General features: G+C 42.2%; 1 protein-coding gene and 1 pseudogene across 9 annotated transcripts in view; one reads left to right on the forward strand and one right to left on the reverse strand.

Moving 5' to 3' along the window:
- LOC117354083 (ATP-dependent translocase ABCB1-like) overlaps positions 1 to 3,904 on the reverse strand; it is a 161,561-nt gene extending 157,657 nt beyond the window's left edge. For 3 of the 9 annotated variants that reach the window (XM_033930918.1, XM_033930916.1, XM_033930912.1), the window contains exons 1-2: positions 3,776 to 3,904; positions 2,457 to 2,562 (exon numbers count right to left, since the gene is read on the reverse strand). The gene's annotated coding sequence lies outside the window, so the exon portion shown is untranslated. The other 6 variants (XM_033930920.1, XM_033930913.1, XM_033930919.1 and 3 more) reach the window with 4 other exon arrangements.
- LOC117354913 lies at positions 111 to 21,091 on the forward strand (annotated as a pseudogene).
- Positions 21,092 to 25,485: the final 4,394 nt, after the last annotated feature.

Genomic DNA, 25,485 nt, shown 5'->3' on the forward strand with positions numbered 1-25,485 from the left:
GGATTGAAAGACAGGAATAGCTGAGTGGAAGTCCTATGAGGCTTGGTGCAGTCCAAGTAGTAAGCGAGAGCTGGCTTGCAGTTCAAGGTGTAGAATGCCACTTCATCGGGATGGGAGTGCAGCTTGGGGAAGATGACTGGGAGCACAATGGACTGGCTCAAATGAAAGTCCGAGATCACCTTCGGGTGGTTGGAAAGAACGACCTTGAGATGGTAGAACACCGTATAGGGTGGATCCAACACAAGGGCCTGGAGTTTGTTGACTTAGCATGCGGATGTAAGGAATATGTTACGTACATGTATGTTACGTTAATCAGATTTTCTATTATGCCTTTACCTATTCAATTCAAGGTTAGATTACATTACAAGAAGTAGGGTCAGTTACCCAGGAAGTAACAGTGGACAGATTAATGCAGACATTCAGTAGGGTTACTAGTACAGGTAGATTAGTATAACTATTCAGTTAGATCATAGTTTCAAATATATAGTTACAAATACAAGTAGATCATTGCTGTTTTTTCATTTTGTCCCAGGAGTTGCATTAGACAGTTTAGAAATAGGCTTTTACAATTACTGTTTCATTTACTTCAGGGTTTGCTCCCTGTCTTGGTACAGAAATGCTTTTTAGAAGTTTACTGAACCTGAGGTAGTGGTCACAAGATCGTAGTAAAATGGTAGTTGGTCTCAGCATTTTGCTAATTGATATTGGATGGATAAGGTAATTTGTTTTGTAGACTTTATATTGTTGCATGCTGGGAATTTTAATTGGAAAATATTTCTGTTTGAATATCTGTTGAAAGCACCTTGGAGTAGAACTGCCAGCTCTGTTAAGTAGTCACGGACATTCCATCTCAGGATCTTAAAGGCAGTGATGCCTAATTTAAACTTGATCCTTGCAGTTTTTGGCAGTCAATGTAGTTTTATATAGCTGGGCTGTAGGTGTTCTGATTTCCATAGTCCATATATGAATCTTACCACTGTGTTTTGAGCTAGTTATAGACGCGATAGCATCATTATAGAATAAAGATCTAGTGTTATATTACAGTAGTCTAGTCGAGATAGGATTAGGGATTGCACTAAAATTTGGAAAGCCTCTATTTTGAAGTATTTTCTGATAGATCTTAGCTTTATCACCAGGAATTTTTTTTTTTTTAAATTCTTTATTGATTTTCAAAACTTCAAAATTATTAATTATAAAAAAAGACTATTCCTCTCTCTTTCAGGCCCTAGTTCATGCTTGCTGTCTTAACAAGAGCTCTGGCAGGATACACATTTCAAATCTGACATATTGTAATCACAAAATAGAAAATAAAATAATTTTTTCTACCGTTTGTTGTCTGGTCATTATTGAAATCATGTTGTGGTCCCAGGCTCTGGTTGTCTTCTGATAACGCGCCTGCAAGGGACTCCTTTCTTTTTCCCTTCTGTTTCCCTTCCCTTTCCCAGAAGTCTGCCATTTTTCCTTTTGGCCTGAGATTTGGCCCTCTTTGCCTTCCCTCCCTCACATTAAAGCAGCCTGCAGAGGATCGCCAGTCGGCTGTAGCGATCCTAGCAGGCTGCCGTTAGCCTCTGCAGCATGTTGCCTCTGCCACGGTCCCACCCCTCTCCGATGTACGGGACCACAACAGAGGAAATGTGCTGCTGAGGCTACGGAAGCCTGCTAGGATCGCTACACCTGACCAGCGATCCTCTGCAGGCAGCTTTAATGTGAGACTGGGAAGCCATCTGAACCTACAGCTGATGCAGTGCTTGTAAAGGCGGGCCAGCTTAAGTGCAAATTAGAAATTGTCTGGCCGGCCAAATTTTATTACACTGCGGGCCAGAGTTTGGCATGTCTGACTTAGGGGTACTTAGCTTGAAGTAGTTGAGAAACACTGCTGTAGGCAATCAGCTGGCGCCAGTGCCTTTCCTTCTCTCCGGCCCTCTTCCCTGCTGGCACCCCCTACTGGTGTCTCAGGGCCCATCTGGAGAGCCTCTGCAAATGCATGGACATTGACGTGATGTCATGCGTATGCGTGATATTATCACAGCGATGTCTGCGCACCTCTAGGTGCCTTAAGCCGTGGCCACTAACTTTAGTGTGCCCCGGCTTGAGAAAGTTTGAGAGACACTGCTCTATTGCTTACATGGACTTTAGTTCCGATTGCCCCACTGAGTTTCCCAAGAAAATCAAATTTACATTCCATGCATTGCAGACGCTAAGACCAAGATTGGATTAGCTTCTTCCTTTCAACATGGAAATAGGTGACAACCATTATGCCTTCTAAACTGAACAGGAGTCCTCCAACTACATTGGTGCTTGCCGGGAGAGGGGTGGGGGGTGGGAGTTGTTTCAATATTACATTTTCAATCTCTAGAGACAAGCAGGTTCCTTGGAATCCTGCATAACTTGCCTGTCCCTCGCTATTGTAAGTGGAGGACTCCCATTCAACGTAAAGGGAACAGTTGCAAACCCACCTTAGAATCTATTGAATATTCAATTGGAGAGTAGAAAATGGCACCTCAGAAATTCTCTTCCAGTAACGATGAATTTTGAAACAAGCTCAGATCATAAGAATTCCACCTGTGTATTGAAAGAAGTGTGTCAACACAGTTCTTAAAAGGCTGAGTTTGTGATCCTGGTGGGAAAGCAAGATCAGGGGTTTTCCACCCAGTCCTTGGGACACACCCAGCATATCTAGTTTTTAATGAGGTAGTGCCTGCAAAACTCTCTCATGCATATTCATTGGCCAGTAAAAATCATGATTTGAAAGGTAACTTCATGGTATCCTATGGAAACTGATGATCAGCTATTGTGGCATCAGTACAGAGAGCTGACCTCTGCCACTAGCGCACAATCCAGTACTCCTTGGAGGGGACACAGGGTAATGACTGGTTAGTAAAAGAAAAACTGAGTCTTCCAGCCAAGTCCAAAACAAAACATTTATTCTTCAAGCTTAGAATTCACTTAAATGTGACTCACAAAAAGAAAAACCTTTTCCCAGTGTACAAACCACAGACACATTGGTCAGTGTTTGAATGGCCCAAACAGTGTATTAGCATTCCTTTAACTTCCACATACTTTGCTCCTTTTCACACAGCACTCGCAGCTCACTCTTGCTGGCAGGAAAAAGTCTCTGGAACCCTAGTTCCTTCAGCTAGGCACCAGGGCCGACCAAGGCCTCCCTGCTTTTGCTTCTCTTCTCTTGTGCTTTTGCAGCCAACTTAAGCACTTTAAAAATCAGAACTAGGAAGCTCTCTCTAAACCACACTGTTCACTGACCCTATCTCTGGGTCAGTGGGGTAGGGGAAACCATACCACCCATATACTATGATGATGCTAGCCCCCCCCCCCCCATCATGGTTTTCTGGAAATTCAAGGACTTTTGTTCTAGTATAGGGCACTAAACTTCACTTGAATCCCTCCCCCTCCTTACACAGCAATCACTTTCTTTGCTCTAGGTGGGGGGGATAGGTTCCTATTGCAAATATTATAAGTCCTTGCAATCATTCCAAAGAACATTGCTTACAATAATCTTTAGAACCATCTGCATTCATATTATACATTCTCACAGACAATAAAACATTACTCACTCATGCATTCCTCCTGAGGCTCAGGCTCCCATGCCATTGGGGTTTCTCTTTCTACCATGTCTGGGAAACTGTCCTTTATTTCAGTAAGCCCGTCCCCCTCCTCTGAGAAAGAATGCCAAGGATCCTCCTGGGCAGCGTCTAACTGAGCCAACACCCATTGCCCTTGTCTCCTAGCTGTGCCCTGCTTCTCTCAGTTTTGCTACCTTGCTGTATAAAGCTTCTCCTCTGGAAGTCTGTGCTTTCTCTGAAATTCTCTGGCTTCAATGTTCCTGGCTGCCTCCCTCTGCTCCCAGGTGTGCTCAATTTATTACTCAAAGGCTTTTCCCTTGCAGGTCTCCCTGAGCAACCAAAGGCTTTGCTCTCTGTGTCTCAGCCCCACCTCCACCTTTAACCCTTTATGTGTCAGCTTTACATGCTGACCAAATTGAGTGCTAGCACCTTGTTTATAAAAGGAATCATAGAAATAAGTGGCTGAAATCCTATTCTCCCCTGCAGTATCCCTTCTCTGCTAAACTCTCTGCACACCTCTAGGGCTAGGTACAGGTTTGTTCCTCTCCTTTGAACTGGGACAATTTTCAAGGAATTAGGGTTTAAATGGGTGTCTTCTCTGCTACACCAGGGGTTTTCATACCAGTTCTCAAGAACCACCCGGTCAGTCAGATTTTCAGGATATCCACAATAAATATACACGAGAGAGATTTGCATACTAAGAAGGTAGTGCATGCAAATCTATGTCATTCATATTCATTAGGGATATCCAGAACAACCTAACCAGCCAGGTGGACCCAAGGGATTGGGTTGAAAACCACTGATTTCAAGATTCACTCTTTTACTGAAGAACATTTAAGTCATGAAAAACTTACTATCTGGAAAGCAGCATTGAGTGCTGATTGGTAATGCCAAATAGAAATAAATTTAAGAAGTTTCTCTTTATCCCATTTAGGAGGCCAGCCTACAATACACACCTAGCACAATGTGACCCTGCAATACTGCCTTCAACATTGCATCAGGCTGTGTGCATATTTATACTGTTTACAGACTAAGGAACATCTGTGATTTGTAATAAAAACAGAAAGATTACTATCGTAACAGCACTTTTTTCTTGTGCACCATTTCTCTTTCTCACACATTCTGTGGCCTTGAGTACAGAACACTAACTTGCTGCTCCTACTTTAGACTACAGCCTATTTTCTACAAACCTAACACTTCTGCTCAGAAATGAACTCCTGCTTTACTCATGGACACTGGGCTTAAATTCACTTTATTATACAGAGGCTTTTTCTTGAATTTTTTTCTTATGATAGTAATTCTGAAGAACTTTTGATATACACGCAGTCCCCGAGTTACAGACACCCGACTTAAGTATGACTCGTACTTAAGAACGTGGTTACAGCTTCATTTCATTTCACTGAGCAGTGTTTCCAGTGGCATAGACTCCTACACTTCTCCTGTAGCAGATTCAGGAATGATGCATGGCCACATTAAGAACAGTGTGTGGTATTTCTCAATTTTTAGAATCATCAAAAGATTTTATAGCCAAAAGAGCAACATTGTTGGTCACCTTCAGGACTCAAATAGAAAAACAAGCTATTCGTAGATTATATTTTAGAAATAAAAATGCCCTGTTTTCTGGGCGACAGATAAATATCTTTCCAGACGTCTCTGAACAGACGCAACACAGGAGAAAACAGTTCCTGCAACTCAAGACTCGAGTCTTGGCCGTGGGAGCTTTATTTTTTCTTAAGTTCCCATGTAAGTGTTTAGTGACATATCAGAATACTAGATATATTTTTGTTGATCCGGCTCATTTGGAAATTTTTCTTCAAGATAAACCTAAATTAGATATAGTGCCTGTAACTGATTCAGAGGTTGAGAATGAGTGAAAATAGAATGATTATTTGTCTGACTTAGAGGATTATGGCATATTGCTTTCTTTTTTCAGTGATGTCACTCCTACAGGACAATCAGCCCCTATAATATGGACTTGATAAAGATTTTCTTTTAGTTTGATGTATTTTCTTTGAATTTGTTTATTGCCTGAAGTTGTTATATGTTGTAACAAATCAATAAATGTATTTTTTTTAAAAACAACAGTGTGTGGTTGTGCAGAGGGCCCTTCATTAATTATATTATGGCTACTTAGATCAGTCAGCAGCATTCAAAAACCTACAAAGGCGTGGTGGAATGTATAGTAGTGTAACACTCTATTCTTTTGTTACTTTTTCTTTATCTAAAGCAGGGGTGACAAAGTCCTTCCTCAAGGGCCGCAATCCAGTCGGCTTTTCAGGATTTCCCCAATAAATATGCACGAGATCTATTTGCATGCGCTGCTTTCAATGCATATTCATTGGGGAAATCCTGAAAACCTGACTGGATTGTGGCCCTCAGGGAGGAACTTTGACACCCCTGATCTAGAGGATCTTCAGATTGCCATTAAGGTAGCTTAACCCTATATTGGCTATAGTCGTCATTGATCCTCACAGAGATTCTTTTTGAAATTATTGTTCATTTTTCTTTATAACTTATGGTTCTAGTGCAGTGTCATCTTAATCAATAGAAGTGAAAAATTAACTTATCTTGCAGCAACACCTCTGCAAGATAAGTTAATTTTTCATTTCTATTGATTAAGATGACACTGCACTTGAACATGGGTAGGCAATTCCGGTCCTCGAAAGCCACAGGCAGATCAGGATATCCACAATAAATATGCATGAGATAGATTTGAATCTCAAGGAGGCAGGGGAAATTACAGACTGGGAAGCCTGACTTCAGTGCCAGGCAAAATGGTGGAAACAATTATAAAAAATAAAACTGTGGAACACATAGACAAACATGATTTAATAAGACAGAGTCAGAATGGGTTCAGCTTAGGGAGATCTTGCCTCACCAATTTGCTTTGACTTCTTTGAAGGTGTGAATAAACATGTGGATAAAGGTGAGCTGTTTGACAGTACTATATCTAGATTTTCAGGAAGCTTTTGAAGTTCCTCATGAGAGGCTCCTGAGAAATAGGATAGGTGGAAAAGTTCAATTGTGGATTAGGAATTGGTTATCAGACAGAAAACAGAGGGTAGGGATAAATGGCCATTTTTCTAAATGGAGGAGAGTAAACATTGCAGTGCCACAGGGATCTGTACTGGGACCGGTGCTATTTAACTTACTGTATTTATAAATGATCTGGAAATTGGAACAACGAGGGAGGTGATTAAATTTGCAGATGACAGTAAACTGTTCAAAGTTGTTAAAACGCATGCAGATTGTGAAAAATTGCAGGCAGACCTTAGGAAATTGGAAGACTGGGCGTCTAAGTGGCAAATGAAATTTAATGTGGACAAATGCAAAGTGATGCATATTGGGAAGAGTAACCCAAATCAAAGTTACCAGATGCTAGGGTCCACCTTGGGGGTTAGCACCCAAGAAAAGGATCTAGGTGCCATTGTAGACAATACGATAAAACCTTTCACCCAATGTGCATCAGCGGCAAAAAAAGCAAACAAGATTCTAGGAATTATTTTTTTAAAAAGGGATGGTTAACAAGACTAAGAATGTTATAATGCCTCTGTATCACTCCATGGTGTGACCTCACCTAGAGTATTGAGTTCAATTCTGGTCTCCTTATCTCAAGAAAGATATAGTGGCACATGGCACTAGAAAAGGTTCAAAGAAGAGTGACCAAGATTATATGAGGAAAGACTAAAAAAGGTTAGAGCTCTTCAACTTGGAAAAGAGGCGACTGGGGAGGTATGATTGAAGTCTATAAAATCCTGAGTAGAATGGGTACAAGCGTATCGATTTTTCATGCTGTCAAAAATTATAGAGACTAGGACACACTCAATAAAGGTACAGGGAAATACTCTTAAAACCAATAGAAGGAAATATTTTTTCACTCAGAGAATCGTTAAGTTCTGGAATGCATTGCCAGAGGTTGTGATAAGAGCGGATAGCATAGCTGGTTTTAAGAAGGGTTTGGACAATTTCCTGGAAGAAAAGTCCATAGACATGGGGCAAGCCACTGCTTCTAACACCAGCTGCTGCCCTACAACTCCAGATAATCACTTTTGTAGGATATTTCACTGACAGATCAAGACACTCTTGTTTGAATTTCTCACCTGCAAATCATCTTGCACATGCCTTTCCCTGATTTCCCAAGATGTAAAATGTACCTTCGTCACTAAACAAGACCTTCTACTACATTTCCTTGCTCCATTTTCCAAATTTTATAGCCCAAGCCATTCTTTTCCCTTGTTCAACTGTCAGCAGTAGTTTCCTCCTGGTCTTGCACCTTCTCAAACCAAATTCTAGGCATCTTCATCTTCTGGTGTATGAACTCATTGTAAATTAAAATTTCTCTTGCCATTCTCTTAATAGCTGAGGCAATGTAAGCTTCCTATACATGAGAGATGTCATTCTCAAAATATGATCCTTCTTGACAGTCTTATTTTATGGTCACCTGTTCTTTGTAACTCAAATCTCCATCTTCTTGAGGTACCCAAATCACAGTATTTTCTTTGCACCCCCACCCTTGATCTAATCTTCAATTTCTGGGTCACTCTGTGCCTATTTAGGTTCAAGAATAACACAATCTAATTTTCACAAGGGTCCTTAATCAAGACTATTTCACATATGGTAGTATAATCATTCCACCATTTGAATACCCTTATGGTTTTTCAATTTTTACATACAGTTTTAAAGGATCCTCAGCGGCACCACTTGGAACTCAATAGTGTTTCATTGTTCCAAGCTTTATGTGTCAACTCGTCATCGGGTCCTAGGACCCGATGACGAGTTGACACATAAAGCTTGGAACAATGAAACACTATTGAGTTCCAAGTGGTGCCGCTGAGGATCCTTTAAAACTGTATGTAAAAATTGAAAAACCATAAGGGTATTCAAATGGTGGAATGATTATACTACCATATGTGAAATAATATTTAGGTTCAAGGCCACTTTCAAATCATTTAGGAGTTACAACAATGAAATATCAAGTAAGCAGTATACTATGATCTCCCTATTTGAATTGCCCTCTTCATGAAAAATGACTCTTCTGACGTAGTTCTCCTATAACAAGTACTGAAATTTGGATTTCATTGTTTTTGGTATGCTGGCAAAACACAGGGATACCATATGGCTCCAGAAAAAGTAGTACGGATTGAGATATCTGGATTTTACGTCCATTGAAAGCAACTGAAGCAAAACCCAAATATCTCAATCCATCCTACTTTTACTGAAGCCATATGGTAACCCCCAAACAGTATGAAGTTTGCCAGCATCTGATATCATGGAAAACTCAGATTAGAGTCTAATTATGATTGGTTGTTATTATTACTTCTGATTGGTCAGATACTCTAAGGGCCAAATTCTATAAATGGCATCCCCAACTGTAAGCGGCCAACTGCTGCCTTATCAGCCAATCGGGACGCACGTTTTCTTAAAAAAAAAAAAAATCCTTCCAAGACAGGCCGCCTACATTGGAGGCGCCTCCGGTAGCCTAAGGAGGCATGCAAGCCCACCTAAGCTCTTCAAAAGGCTAGGCGTGGGCGTGGCTTGGCCCGGAAGTAGCCTTAGGCAGACCTAGGCAGCCGTACTGGTTTCTCTAGGCCCGCGGAAGACGTGTACAATGTAGGCCAGCAAAATGCTGGCCTACATTGTACACAGACGCGGCCACTGAGCTTATTGTGGCAAGGGATCTCCCTGCCGCAATAAGTTTAGCAGCTGCCCATCCCTCCCCCTCATACATCACCGGCAGAAGGGATGACCAATCCCTTCTGCCGGAAACCCCCTACAACCATCCTGGACGATTGCAGCAGGAGGGATGCCCAGTCCTTCCTGCACGGCACCCCTAAACCCACCCCAATGTTCCCCAGCAGGACAGATGTCTAATCTCTCCTGCCGGACACCCCCCCAATGATCATGACAGGAGATATGCCCAATCTCTCCTGCTGGAACCCTCCACCCCCACCCCGAACAATCACAACAGGGGGGATGCTCAGTCCCTCCTGCACGGCACCCCCGAACCCACTTCAATGTTCCCTGGCAGGAGAGATGCCCAATCTCTCCTGCTGGAACCCCTTTTCCCCCCTGAATGATCACGGCAGGAGAGATGCCTAATCTCTCCTGCTGGAACCCGCACACCACCACCACCACAAAAAAAAAAGTTCCCTGCAGAGATTCAGAAACTTAGTAGAAGCCTGTGGAGAAATGTATACTTTGCTTCAGAAGGCTCAAAGTATTGCGGAGTTACTATTCTACTGGGTAAACACCTTCCCTTCACCCTATATGAGATGTTGGGGGGGTGGGGGGTTGCTGAAGGTAGATATGTATGGATCACGGGAACAATTGATACATGGGAATTTACGCTCCTAAATTTATATGTGCCCACTGGTCATAAGGGGTCTTTTTTCACTGATGTTCTCCCTCTTCTTCATCCCAAGGTGGTGGGAGACTTAATTCTGGAAGGGGATATGAACATCACATTGAGTAAATTAGACAGAACTAGAAGACACACTAGAGAGGAAATTAGACAGAGCACTGTGGTCTAACGCCTTGTGCTCAATCACGCGTTGGAAGATGTATGGTGCATTCATAACCCCCCTGTTAAGCAATTTATATGTTTCTCAGGACATTTTCAAGCTATAGATATAAATGATAAATTGCATTTAAAAAGTGTTAATACAGTCAAGCCAGGATTTTATGCTCACCACTGTAGTTCATCCATCTGTGAATCTGCCTGAGAAGGCTCTCATAAAGCATGATCAAGCAAAACCTTTTCAAAAACCTGCTTAAACCATCCACATTCCCAACCTTTAAATAAGTCACAATCACTCTGTGTATACTCTGGAACAGTCTGGAATTGGATGCATAGGGTGAGGCAGGTTAAAGGATGAACTCCTTTGAACTAAACTTCCTTGACCCGACCTGAATGGCATGGCATTGACTGTACACTTCCCACTTGATTCTCTATCTGTCTTCCATCTTACTGGTGTAAAAGAAAACAGGTTGGACAGCACTTGGGTATCAGAATGTGTGCCTAGCAGCTTACTTAACACATCAGGGAAGGAGATCTTGAAAGAGAACTACAGTAGACTGGAGTCACAAGGACAGGTTTTGGCCACCACTACTTCAGCAGCAAAAAGCCACGATTTTTCAGCTCAGGACCACTATTTCAGACTATTTGAAGGAGTCATTTACAAACAGAACTTACTTTCTGGGGGAATGGCCTGGAATAATTCTGTCACTTCTTCCCAGTCTGCAGAGCAGCAGGGGTATTCTGTTCTAGTGCCTCTTTCAGGGAAGACATGAGTATGCAGCAGAGTGGAAAACAGTTATTCTAATCCTAATCCAGACCCTTTTCTCCTATTGCTTCTGGCTGTGGCTTGTCCATTCCCTCCCTTCCCCTCCCCCATCTCCACAGTTTGACTTCTTGTTTTGTCTACAAATTAAGGCCTGTTTATAAGTACCTATTAAAATCACTGGCCGTTATGGCCTGATATAGGAACATTTATAAAAATAACATTGATCCTTTAATAGGTAGGTTTTATGCCATATCTGATCTTATCAAACTATTACTTTTGGCTGGGTATGGCGAGGTGGAGTGGTTATAGATACCTCTGTGATCCTGACCCACACAACAGGTAGGTGCCTGCTTTATAGGTACTTTTGTAGTCATTTATTTACTGCCTTGATTTTTAAAGGAAAACTCATTACCCTTTGCAAATGGGTTTACTGACCTGCTGTCATGGATCTGCAGCCTCTGTTTGGAAACTGAAAATTACCAATATTCGGTCCCCCGTCCCCCCAATTGGAGCAGGCCACTTTTTCTGGATGTTTTAGTAAAAACCTACAAGCCATGGTAAGAGGAATTGCAACTTAAAATATAACCTCCAGTTCTGTAATGCACATTCAAAAATTCCCGAATATTGGAACGATTCTCCTTATAACTTACCATACAAAAAAATATTGATGTTGCCTTAGGAGCAGCAAACATTTCTCCCAATGCCCAGATACTTTACAAACAAACAAAAAGCAACAGAGCAAACTTACCACACTAAAAGAGCCCAACTTCTAGGGCTCACAGTAACGCAACTTATGAAAATTTCCTTTATGTTACTTTATGTTCCTCTACCACACCATGTAATGTACACGAATAACTGTTATGTAATTTATCTAGATAATCTTTATTACGCAATTCTTTTGGTAATTCCTATAATTTGTATTCCGCCTTGAACAATATATAATGTATAATGTACTCGAAATTAATTTTCCTATGAACTGTTTTCCTACCTTCTTCTACTCTATGTTTATAACCTAACTAATTTATTTTTCTCAAGTACTTTAGCAAGAATGTGAGCCTTTGGGACAGTCAGGGAACTCTAAGTACTTTCTCTTCATCTTAATTAATCTTATTTATTGCATTTCTTCTGTTTCTACTGTAAACCGCTTAGAACCTCATGGTACAGCGGTATATAAGAAATAAAATTATTATTATTATTAAAATTATTATTATTATTACTTATACTACTACTTCCACCTTATTTCTGCTCAGGACCAGCTTAACCATTGGACCAGGTGACACTCTGGCCCAGGGTGCCAGCCATTAAAGGTGCTAAAATACCCAGCCTCTGACCAAACCTGATCTACAGGTTAAGCCTTTTCTTCCCTTCTTCCTTTCCTTTCAATCTGGCACTGCTCTCTCACCTCCTGTGTCTCCCTCGTGGTCCTGTAACGTTTACAGTGGTTGCTGGTGGCAGCAACAGAACAGACTGCCTTCAGCCAGTCCTCAGGTCTTCACTCTATCACATCCTGTCCACAGGAAACTGCATCAGAAGAGGCAGGATGCAACAGAGGGAAGATCCAGGGGCTGGCCTGTTATGCTGCTACCGCCACTGACCAATGCAAACTTTATAGGACCGCAGGTGAGGAAGCAGTGCTGGGGCTGCGGGGAGGGGGAAAGGAGATATAACTTGGGGAAGAGATGTGAAATGATAGAAGACTGTACATTTTCTCTTAAACTGTGTATTTTAGTCTCTAGACAAGATGATAATTTCTGAGCAATGAGTAAGTGGGGTCTGAGCAGAATGATAAATGATAAGTGTTCTCAAGGTATTTTAGAAATAGGCAGTATTTAGTGCCTTTGTGATTTAGGCTGTGTAATATGTTATCTTAGCTGCTATGAGCTCTTTCTTATGAGTTTGCAATGTTTTTGCAGGCAGAAAGTGAAGCAGGTGAGGGAAGGTGACACTTGCATTCCGCCTGGTGAAGCTGTCTTTTTGATAGTCCCAAGTTTCCAAATTTATTAAAATCTTACTATCCCACACCATTTGCAATCCTTCTGGGTGGCTTACAATCTAAAATTCAATAATACAATTAATAAAATCCAAACAAATCACATATACATGAATTTAAGGTTAAAAGGTTGAACTATATTTTAAAGTAAAAGAAAGGGAAGGTAAATACAATTTGGTAATCTTGTAATTTGCAGAACTCTTCCAGCGCAGCTGAATCCATTATACAATTCTTCTATATTAACAAAATATACTATTTGTTTTATAACCATCTAAAAATAGAAAGGTTTTAAAATCAGTCTTAAATTTTTCAAGAGAACTTGATAATCTAAGAGATAATGGTAAAGAATTCCAAACTTTAGGGCAAATTACTGAAAAGGTAGCAGCTCTAACATATTCATGAACTATTTCTTGATATATTGGAATAGTAAGATGATTTTGAGTTCCTGATCTGAGTGGTCTTAATGGTACCCCTCAATTGACTTTACCATCTGCCCTGGCTTCAGAATCCCCACGTTGTTACGCACCAGAAACCATCCCTCCAAAAAAAAAACCCTCGAAGAGTCAACCATGCTCTTTAAAGCCTGTTTCCCCTGCCAATCTCCCCAACCTTGCCTCTGACTCTCTCACCCCAGTCCCAACACTCTATTGCAACGCCAGATCCGCTTGCAACAAGATTCAAATCCTGAAGGACCTACTCAAGGACTCTGACCCGGGATTCCTATGCATTACGGAATCATGGATCACAAATGATGACATATTTACTCAAAATGAATTCTGCTCCCACGGTTACCAAGGTCTCTTCTCTCCCAGAACTAACCGAAAAGGAGGTGGCCTGGCCAGTGTTCCCGCTAAGCTGCGCTGGGGTGCGCTGGCGCTCAAAATATTACCTCGCAGCGCACAAGTTTCTCGTCACAGCGCACACAGTGTAGAGCACAGTTCTTCAACCGCCGGTCCGCAAACAAAATCTTGCCGGTCCGCGAAGGATTCGGTCCCCGCCGCAACGAAAGGCCGGCGTCAGCTGACTTGCAACTTCCTGTTGCAGTCGCTGTGCCGGGACTCCTGCCTTCGCCGGGACTCCTGCCTTCCACCGCGTTTGCCTCCTGCCTTGTCTCCGCACCTCCAGACCAGCAGCGGCAGCTGTGTATGCTTTTAACTTCGGCACAGAGCTGCCCCTAATCAATAGTTTAGCGCGGTTTCATAAGGCAGCCTCGGGGCCTTTGCTAGGCCGGCCCACATCGCATCATCGAAGCGGGCCGGCTATCAAAGGCCCCGAGGCTGCCTCATGAAACCGCGCTAAACTATTGATTAGGGGCAGCTCTGTGCCGAAGTTAAAAGCATACAGAGCTGCCGCTGCTGGTCTGAACTCTTGGGCCGCTGAAGGAGGGCAAAAAGCAGCTGTCCTGGAGGTTTCCCTTCCTCTCGCCTTTACAGGTTCCTTTTTTCCACCTTTTTTTTTTTTCCTTCAAACGGCAACGGGCCCCAGCATCGACATCAAACAAGTAAGTTCCACTGTCAATCAAGCGGTTCTGCTCGGCCAAAGCTTCCCCTGTGACATGAGCCACCCTCAGGGGAAAGAAAGTGACCCACAAAGGTGAGGGGAAGGGGGGCAGATGATGGAAGTTGGGGGGGGGGGGAGAGAGAGAGAGAGAGAGAAGGGGCAGATGATGGAATGGAGGAGATGAGAGAGAGAGAGAAGGGGACAGATGATGGAAGTGAGAAGAAGGGAGAGAGAGCAGAAGGCAGATGGATGTCAGTTGAGAAGGGAGAGCAGATGCTGAATGGAAGTGGGGAAAGAACACATACTGGATGGAAGGAGGAGATAAATAAAGGGGGAAGAAAATAGTAAGATAATGGAGGGGTGAGGGAAAGGGGTGACAAGCTGTGTGTAGACACAGTGAAAAGAGGGAAACGGGACTAAATAGTAAGAAAGAATTTAATTTAGATGGAGGCAGAAAATAGAGAAGGAAGACCAGAGAAGAAAAGGGAAGAGAGAGCAGAGAATGATCAGATCTGAGTGGAGGAAATGAGAAGAGAGATATGCTAAAAACCACAGGGGGGAGGGAAGGATAGAGATGCCAGACCATGAGGGGAACAGAAGGAAGATGATGGATGCTAGACCAAATTGGGGGGTGGGGGGGGGGGCAGGAGGAGAGATGGCAGGGAAAGACAGACAGTGAATGGAAGGGGCAGATGCTGGACTGAAGAGACAGAGAAGGTTATCATGCTGCTGTACCGGGCCATGGTACGCCCTCACCTGGAGTACTGCGTCCAGCACTGGTACTTTAAGAAGGACACGGTACTACTCGAAAGGATCCAGAGAAGAGCAACTAAAATGGTTAAGGGGCTGGAGGAGTTGCCGTACAGCGAAAGATTAGAGAAACTGGGCCTCTTCTCCCTTGAGCAGAGGAGATTGAGAGGGGACATGATAGAAACATTCAAGGTACTGAAGGGAATAGACTTAGTAGCTAAGGCAGGGAGAACGAGAGGGCACTCTCTAAAGTTGAAAGGGGATAGATTCCATACAAACGTAAGGAAGTTCTGTGGTAGAAAGCAACATATTTATTTGGCTCATAACTTGCTGGCGCCCGATATTTTTAGCTCACAGTGAAAAAAGTTTGCTCACAACACCCGCCCGCTTAGAGGGAACACTGCCTGGCACTACTTTACAAATCATTCTTCGAAGTCCAGCTCATCGAAAAGAGCAGCCACACCTCTCTAGAATACATGCTAGCCTCGGTCAATGACGAACTCCAACCTCACCCACTGGGTATCCTGCTTCTATATCGCCCACCTACCCCTTGGAACAAATCTTCTGATCTCGTCCTCGAAACCATATCAAACGCCTTCCTCAAATTTCAAAGATTATTGATCATTAGGGACATCAATCTCCACCTTGACAACAACACCAGCAAGGATACAATTGAATTTAAGAACTTCCTTACCTCTCTTGGTTTCCCCCCCCTACACCATCCCCAACCCACGAAAAGGGGCACACACTAGACATCATTAGTTTCCTGAATCTTAACCCTTACAAAACTTACATGACACTCGCTGGGAACATGTCCCCTGGACCGACCACTTCCTTGGGGCCTTCTGCCTCCCCATTTTCATGTTGCATCTTGGGCTCCACCCCGCCCCTCTAATTCCATTACCTTCCGCAAAAAAATTTCAAGCGACCTGTTCTGGACTAAATTTCTCAAATAATTCTCCTCTGCCCCTAAGCCTGCAGACTCAGAAACCGACTGGCATAACTGGATTGCCCTCTCCGAGTCCACTTACCACTCCCTCGCCCCCTGTTCCACCAAATCCATCTCCTACCCTCGTAAAGCGCTTTGGTACTTCCCATATCACAGAGAACTAAAGCAGAAATGTCGAGCTCTGAAGCGCAAATGGAGAGCCAATATTAAGTTCTACAATTCAGCACTAAAAAAAGCAAGGAAGAACTTCTACGGTGACAAAATCTCCAGATCCAACAACCAGGGTAGTACACTTTTCAACATCTGGTGTTCCCTAACTTCCAAAAAAGACTCCACCTCTCTCCCCTCCTCTCCCTCAGCCGAAGTTCTAGCAAAATTCTTCAATGAAAAGGTCACTACCTTACGATGCTCCTTCCCATCTGTTCACTGACTCCAACCCTACTCTAATGGTCTCTAGCCCTATCCCAGTCGACAGATCCTGGACTGCCTTTGAGCACGTATCCGAATCCCTCATCCTTAAACTCTGCCTCAAACTGAAATCCTGCAATTGTTCTTTAGACCCTTTCCCCTCCTACCTCTATGAGGAAATACCCACCCAGGCCATCTTTTCCATTACCAAACTCTTAAACTCCGCCCTACATTTGGGCCTTTTTTCCCCAGAAATGGGCCATATTGCCTTAACCACAAAACTGAAAAAACCCGACCTCGACCCTTCCACACCATACAGCTATCGCCCAATAGCAAACATCCCTCTCCTAACCAAGATGCTCGAGTCCATCATATCGACCCAACTCTCATCCTATCTAGAGAGATTCTCCATTCTCCTACCTTACCAATATGGCTTTCGTCCCAACTTCAGCACCAAATCCCTATTGACCTCGCTAATTTCTAAGGTTCAACAACTTCACTCTCGCAATAAGTTTGCCATCCTCCTGCAATTCAGTAGTGACACCAGGAAGTATTTTTTCACGGAAAGGGTGGTAGATCACTGGAACAAGCTTCCGGTGCAGGTGGTCGAAGCCACCAGCGTGCTTGACTTCAAGAGTAAATGGGACATTTACTTGGGATCCCTACGAAGGTCACTAGCATTTAGACTTAGTAGGGTGGGTCAGTAGAGTGGGCAGACTTGATGGGCTATAGCCCTTTTCTGCCGTCATCTTTCTATGTTTCTATGTTCTTTCTGCTGTTTTCGACGTTGTCCACCACGATATTCTAATTTACCAACTCTCCGAGATAGGCATTACCTCTACAGTCCTTGAATGGTTCTCAAAATTCCTTCGTTCACGATCCTACATTGTCAACATGAATGGCACCTCATCCTCCCCCTGGAAACCAATATGTGGAGTCCCGCAAGGTTCACCTCTATCTCCTATCCTTTTCAACATCTATATGTCCTCTCTAAAACTCCTCCATCTATCCCCCCCTTGAAACAATTTACACTTATGCTGATGACATCCTTGGCCTCCTCGAGACCGACTCGAACCTTACTAACCTCTCAGAGAACATATCCTCTTGTATATCGAACCTCCAATCGTGGGCCCACACCGTCCAAATGGAATTGAATGAGTCCAAGACAAAACTGCTTTGGCTCGGCCCAAAATTAGATCAGCCACCCACCTCAATCCTATTGTCCTCCGGCTCCACTCTGCAGCTCGAATTCTCCAGCAAGGTCCTGGGCATCATCATTGATTCTACATTGTCCTTCAATGACCACCTCAACTCCCTGATAAAAAAATACTTTTTCAGCCTTCACATGCTGAGGAAAGTAAGATCCTGTTTCCATCAAAAGCATTTTGCCGTCCTCGTCCAATCCATCATTCTCTCCAGACTGGATTATTGCAATTCTATCTTCATAAGCCTAACGAAGAAAAACCTTCACAGACTCCAGCGGATTCAGAATGCTGCAGCTAAGCTTATCTTTGCAAAAAGTAAATTTGATCACGTCTCACCGCTCCTGTCCAAGCTTCACTGGCTTCCGATAATTTCCAGAGTCCACTTCAAATGCATCTGCCTAACTTTCAAGATCCTTCACGGCATCCTTCCTCCCTTTATTCCAATTTTTTGGAACTCCTCTAATCTTAATACCACCAGACCTACCCAAAAATTGAAACTATCCTTCCCCTCATTAAAAGGCATTTCCCATCTAGGAAAGCTAGGGACTTCCCTCCCCTTTAGATTCACCGAGCTCTGGAAAAACCTCCCCTCCCCTCTTCGGAACCTGAGTTCTCTCCAACTTTTCCGTAAACATCTGAAAACCTGGCTATTCACAAAAATGTAACACTCCCTCCTCCTTTGATATCCTAGACCTCTAAACATTCTTCTTTCCTCCGATCTTCATCCTTTCCTTGGAGTTCCTTTCTCATCCCAATTCCTGTAAACCGTGCCGAGCTCTACGACTGTGGAGATGGTGCGGTATACAAACCTAAGGTTTAGTTTAGTTTAGTTTAGTTTACATATGGACTCAATAAAAGCATTAGATATAAAGGTTTTCCTATATTTAAAAAACCAATAAGAGAATGTAATAAGTAATTTGATGATGTATAGGTAGCCAATGTGATCAAATTTACATAGATTGTAGATCAGTTGAATGGCCGCATTTTGAATTACTTGAGGAAGAGGGAGCCGGCTCGAAGATAACACCAGGAGCGGCATAAAACAGCCATGCGGGAGCAGGCCAGAAAGCAAAGCAAAGCACAGCATAGAGGGAGGGAGACAACAATGGTAGGGGGAATTATTTTAGTTTTGAATTTAATGATTGATTTACATCTGCTGTCTGTTCAGGAAGAAATGTATTTGTTTCTTTTTCTCTGGGGTTGTACTGCATGCAGAGTCTTGCAACTTAGGATTTGTTTGTATATATTAGTACTTTTAGTTTTTGGTCCCGTATTTGCATGGGGTTATCTGTGTTCTGGTAGGAATGAATATTGAGAAGCATACAGTGTGCTTTGTGTAGTTTAATTTTGTGGTTAACCATTATGTGTTGTTAATACGATTATATTGTGTGTGTGTGTGTATATATGAAAAATGAATGGAAAAAATGGTGTTACAATTAGTACTATTATGGGGCGGGGTCTGGGGCGGAGATTGGGTGGAGATGGGCGGGGTCTGGCCCACAACTTAGCCCATTGTTCTTCAACTGCCAATCCACGGACCGTTGCCGGTCCACAAAATAATTATTTTATTTCCACCGGTCCATAGGTGTCAAAAGGTTGAAGAACACTGTTGTAGAACATTTATACATACATAGTAACATAGTAAATGACAGTAGATAAAGACCTGAATGGTCCATCGAGTCTGTCTAATCGTACACGCTCTATAAATGAATGATTTAATTTAAATTGTCCTTTTTCTTAGACATATGTTTATGTTTATTAAAACTTTATATACCGCATATATAACCAAAGAGGATCCAAGCGGTTACAATATATATTTCAAAAAATTTTTGAAAAGAACACCATTCAAAAATAGGAAAGGAAAGAAAAGAAGAAAAGATGGTTCTTTTTTAAATACATAAAATTCTATAACAACCAAAATATCGATGACCCATCATAACCGTGTGGGACAAGCGCGTGCCGACAATGGTGCACAGGACTTGTGGGTGCCGGATTAAAACAGTTACTGTAAGCGCTCCGAGGGAAGGTGTTGGGATTTAGAAGTGTTTGCACTCCCATTGCACTCCCAATACAGAAGAAACTGCCGATTACCCCCCAACAAGGTAAAACAGTAGTTTCCTCTGTAATTTATTTATTTTTATTTATTTATTTATTTAGATTTTTATTCCGTCCTCCCAGTAGCTCAGAACGGTCTACAAGTGAACATACACAATGGAGTGTAATTAGACATATAAGATATACAATAGGTTTAAATGTTTGGACATACAAGACTGTGCAGTAGTTTAAATACAGGGAGTATACAGCAAATTAAGAGTAGAGTTTAAGTATAAGTAGTTTAGTTTAAATACAAGATATTTGAGTTTAGATACAATTTATCAGAGTACAGACTAAGAGAGGACTATACTGAAATTTAGGGAGAAGATAGACAGGAGAGAGAAGAGAGAGGTGGGGCTTAAGGGGGGTGTAGACAGAGGTTTCACCCCCTCCACCCCCCAAAGGGAGCATGAACACTTCTAACTTTAATGGGAGGGTTCCCCCACACACAATACCCTCAAAGCACTTACTGTAACTGTTTTAATCTGGCGCGCACAAGTCCTGCGCGCAATTGTCAGTGTGCCATTATCGGCACACATTTGTCCTGCACATTTTAGTTAGTGTACCAAACTAAAAAATAATAAAAGTTAACTAATTAATACAAACTGAAAATTTTATTAAAAATAAATAGCTACATAGATACAGATTGCTTTCCCAAACTTGTTTCTTCAATTTAAAAATGTCAATTGAAAAAAATGTGCTTTTAGATGTCATTAAAAATTTATAAGCTGCAAGGAGAGAATCTCCCCACCCCCAAATTTATATACAGAGCAGCAGTGACAGGAGTCTGCCATGAGCAGTGGCAGCGCCAAACTGCCATAACCGCCCGCCTTGGCCCCCACGTGGCGCGGCTGGGCCTGGAAATCCTGCAGCGGAAGTCTCGGCCAACAGAGACTTGGGAGACCGGAGAGCTAGCACTCCTATTTGTGCTGCAGCTGCCGCCCCTATTGAAGGATCCATGTCCAATGGGGTCTATATGCATCCAAGTGTGGCAAATGGAGATGTGAAACCTGTCATCTTCTGGTGGATTTCTTGATTCAGCTGGAAGATTATACACCTACGATTCCTGATGCTGTGACCGGGTATTACCTTAACTGAGCCGGCTTTGAGGCCTCTGACCCACGCATAATCTGTGTGATTTCTCTGGCTGCTCAGAAGTTTATTTCAGATAATGCTAATGATGCCTTCAGCACTGCAAGATGAAGGGTACAGCCTCTGGGAGTTCCCGCAATAAAAGCAAGGACAAGAAATATACATTGACCATGGAGGACCTGACTCCAGCGCTGACAGAGTATGGGATCAATGTGAAGAAGCCTCATTACTTCACCTAGACATATAGCCACCCAACATAGACACTAACGATAATTACCAAACTGTCACCAATACCATTTAGCAAGCCAGAGGCAGTCGTGGATCCTTCGGGGCCCAGCAAACTTGGTTCAGGTCGGCATACTGCCTTGATTTGATACTTTCCTGTTGCTGAAAACCTGAAAATAATGCCGGGTAAGGAGGATTCCCAGCTTTTTCACAGCCTCCCAGTGCAGCCCAGCTGAAGTGCCTGCATGTCCTCTTTCTCCAGGATGGCATATTGAATGGAAGATGTGAAGCCCCCTTCTCTTCTCATCATGGATAGAGAAGTAATAAATTAGAACTCTCAATGTGTACTGGGTGAAATGTGGAAAATATTGGAATATATAGCTCTGAAGCATGAAGATCATAGGAGAGAAATGTATTCAATCTGATACTTGCTTTAAATCACAGGTGTCAAAGTCGGTCCTCGAGGGCCAGACTCCAGTCGGGTTTTCAGGATTTCCCCAATGAATCTGCATGAGATCTATTTGCATGCACTGCTTTCAATGCATTTTCATTGGGGAAATCCAGAAAACCCAACTGGATTCCGACCCTCGAGGAGGGACTTTGACACCCCTGCTTTAAATGATTGGCTGTGGAAATGAATCTTTGTCAACTGTGAGGCTTTTGTTTGTGCTTAGAACCTGACCCAACCCTACTCCCTGCCTGAAGCAGTGGTGCCTGAGCCTTTGTTCCCCCTGTGTGACCAACAGGGGATTTTTCTTGTGAGCCCTTCCCTGTATATCTTACCAATACTGGTGCAGCTTAGGGATCATGGTTCCTGGGGCATTTTTACCTTAATACCAACAGAATGCTCCCAGTCAATAAAGTTGATACATGTCTTAAAAAAAAAATTTTTTTCATAGCCATGGAACTAAGTAAAAAAAATGCACAGTCTTTAGTTGAGACAAGATGGGCTTCGAGATATGGGGAATGGCTACCCTATTATCATTCAAAGATTGTAATAAACGCCTCGGTGCATAAAATAACACCAAGTTAGAAAGATATGATGGTTGTAACTGAAATAATGCTTGATGTTCTAACATTAAGATCTTAAATTTGAACCTAAATTCCATTGGCAACCAATGGAATTTTAGATACAAAGGTGTCACTTGATCACAAATATATGCATGGCCTAACAACTGAATCACAGCATTTTGTAGTTTGTAGGCACTTCAGTTGTCCTATTCCTATACCTGCATATACTAAATTACCATAATCTAATTTAGATAGTACAAAAGCATGAATTAGCTTATGTAATGATTTCTCATCCAGAAAATCTTGAATGGCTCTAAGCTGTTTCAGTGTCCCAAAATCTTTGGCAACCACGGATGAGACCTGTTCCTCAAAATCCAAATGACAATCAATTATGATCCCCAAGTACTTGAAACTATTTACTAGCTTTATACTATAGTTATTTAAAGAGAGATCTAATTGTGGTGTCACCTTATCTCCTGAGATACAACATGATACTGTCTTTGGCATATTTTAAACCAATTTATGTTCACTCAACCATTCTTCTATTCTTTTTAAACCATCTAAGAAAGGACCTAGATCTAATGTTGGAGGGGATAGTCTATAGACCAATAAAATGTTGTCTGCATAAATATACGTACTAATTCCTAGTTTCTGAATTCGTATTGCTCAGAAATATATTAAATAGAACTGGTGATAAGGCCAATCCCTGAGGTACCCCACAATCTAATGATCTTTCCTGAGATGTTGATCCCTCAGTGGCTACTCTAAAAGTACGTCTTCGAAGAAATGCTGAAAACTAATCCCAAACTACTGATAGGTCAGAAACCCAGAGCTCTGCCTGGTACTGTGCTTAGGTTCCATCTACTGGAGTCTTCATCAAAGTTCACTCCAGCCCATCTAAACCATCCCAGTCATCGAAGCTCTCCCCAGCCCATCCTCAACTTATAGGGGTGTTTCCTTATTCACACCTGAAGGTTAGGCCTCTCTGACATCATAAAGCCTGAACCATTGTCTGCAAGAAATCTTTCCAGCATGAACCATGAATGAAAGAGAAAGAAGAAAACATCTTTGCTGTTTATGTCTGATGCATTTTGGGTATGCACCAGAACTGTATTCTAGTCAAGGACATCCAGCTATGCCTACATGCTCAGCCTGTGTGAATCTTGGGGGAGGCATTGCTCCTGTGCTGTTCTTATCTCTCCGAAAGCGCCTCTGTTACACAGCCTATGCGAGACTCTATACAGAAAGGCTATTCATTCAAGTTCTGTTTCTGGATTGGTCCTGAGAGGTCATCTGACGAGAACCAAGTAGAAGGTGCCTAATTATTGATTACTCTGTGTTACGTTGTAAGGAAGCTTTCATCTTATCATAGGTTTCTCTGCACATCTATAATAATTAAGACCTGAAAAGTTACATCTTGTGACTCTATGCCAGAGAGAGAGAAACCAGACTTTTATACAGATATGGATTCCATCACATAAAGGAAACCTTTGCTGCCAACCTAATTTAAAAATGCCAATTGAAAAAAATGTGCTTTTAGTGGCTGACGGACTCTTGTTCCTGTACCAAGGGAATTCATATCTTTCGTGCTGAGAAAATGCCTTCCGTCTCCCGAGTTAAGGCCTAATCAGATGGTGAGATAAGGAAATTATCTATCTTATCAGCTGGGGCTAGATAAAAGTATTCCATTGTTGTATAGGATAAGGATTTGTAAAGTTACTCTTGGTGATAAGCTATTTTTTAGAGTTGCTGCTAATCAGGAATTATTATTATAAGGAATTATTTAGTGTGTAAGAATTAGTTTTACTCATTTATCTAGCAAGTGTTGTGTAATAATTATGTAATGAGATGTATGTATGTACAGAGACATTTTTATATTTCTAATAAAATACTTCATATAGCCTTGGTCTCTATTAGTATAAACTGGCAAAGATAACGAACCTTGGGTAAGGAGTTTATAGTTTCCCCTAGAGAAAATCAGACACATGTAACTTGTTTATATAACTGATTAGTCATCCATAAATCTACTGAATGGCCATACAAGGAACACAGACTGTGCAAGTCTGCCCAGTACTGACCTTAGCTCTTCAATATATACCCATTATTTTATGATTAGAGATCATCTGTGTTTATCCCATGCTTTTTTGAACTCTATCACCATTTTCCTCTCCACCACCTCTCTCAGGAGCAAATTCCAGGAATCAACCACCCTCTCTGTAAAGAAGAATTTCCTAACATTGCTTTTGAGTCTTCCACTCCTCAACCTCAAATTATGCCCCCTGGTTTTACAATTTTCCTTTCACTGGAAAATATTTTGTTCTATGTTACCTTTCAAGTATTTGAATGTCTGAATCTGCCCTGTCCCTCCTTTCCTCTAGTCTAGGGTATACATATTCAGGGCTCCAGTCTCTCCTCATTCGTCTTTTGGTGCAAACCTTCTACCATCTTCGTCACCTTTCTCTGGACTACTTCAAGTCTTCTTATGTCCTTTGCCAGATACATTCTCCAAAAATGAACACAATACTCCAAGTAGGGCCTCACCAATGATCTGTACAGGGGCAGCAACACCTTCTTTCTTCTGCTAGTTATGCCTCTCTCTGTACAGCCTAGAATCCTTCTGCAACAGTCACCGCCCTGTCACACTGTTTCTTTGCCTTTAGATCTTCGGACATTATCACCCCAAAGTCCCTCTCCCCATCCATGCACCTCAGCCTCTCACCTTCCAGCACATACTTATATGACTCCTTCTGATTTCTAATCGCCAAATGTATTATTCTGCACTTCTTTGCATTGAATTTTAGTTGCCAAATATTACACCATTCCTCTAACTTTTGCAGATCCTTTTTCATATTTTCCCACTCCCTCCTTGGTGTCTACTCTGTTACAAATTTTGGTATCATCTGCAAAAAGGAAAATCTTTCCTTCTAACCCTTCGGCAATGTGGCTCACAAATATATTGAAAAAATAATCACCTTATTTCCACATAAATAAACAACCAAATACTTTTATGGTCACACAGTGACTCTAGATTTCTAAGTGAATGCTCAGATCCATAACCAAACTCTAGTGAAAAGTCACGGAGTCAGTTATAGAGACCATCACAGCAAGTTCCCTGTCTCTGCCACCTGCTAATAACATACAAGGAAAAGATAGATAACTTATCTGAATAGAGGATGGCACTGCTGTTGCTCTTTCACTGCTTCGGGTACATATTTAAAGTGCTAACACATTGCAACTGCCATAAGCTGTTAAACCCGGGTTTCACGATTGGCTTCCTCAGGAGGGGCACAGGGACCGGACACTCTTTCACCCGGCTGACAGGCAACTCTAGCGAAGTAGTGTCCATCCCTGTGCCCCTCCTGAGATGAAGGAGTGTCTGGTCCCTGTGCCCCTCCTG

Source organism: Geotrypetes seraphini, chromosome 2 (assembly GCF_902459505.1).
Source record: "Geotrypetes seraphini chromosome 2, aGeoSer1.1, whole genome shotgun sequence".
NCBI lineage: Eukaryota > Metazoa > Chordata > Amphibia > Gymnophiona > Dermophiidae > Geotrypetes > Geotrypetes seraphini.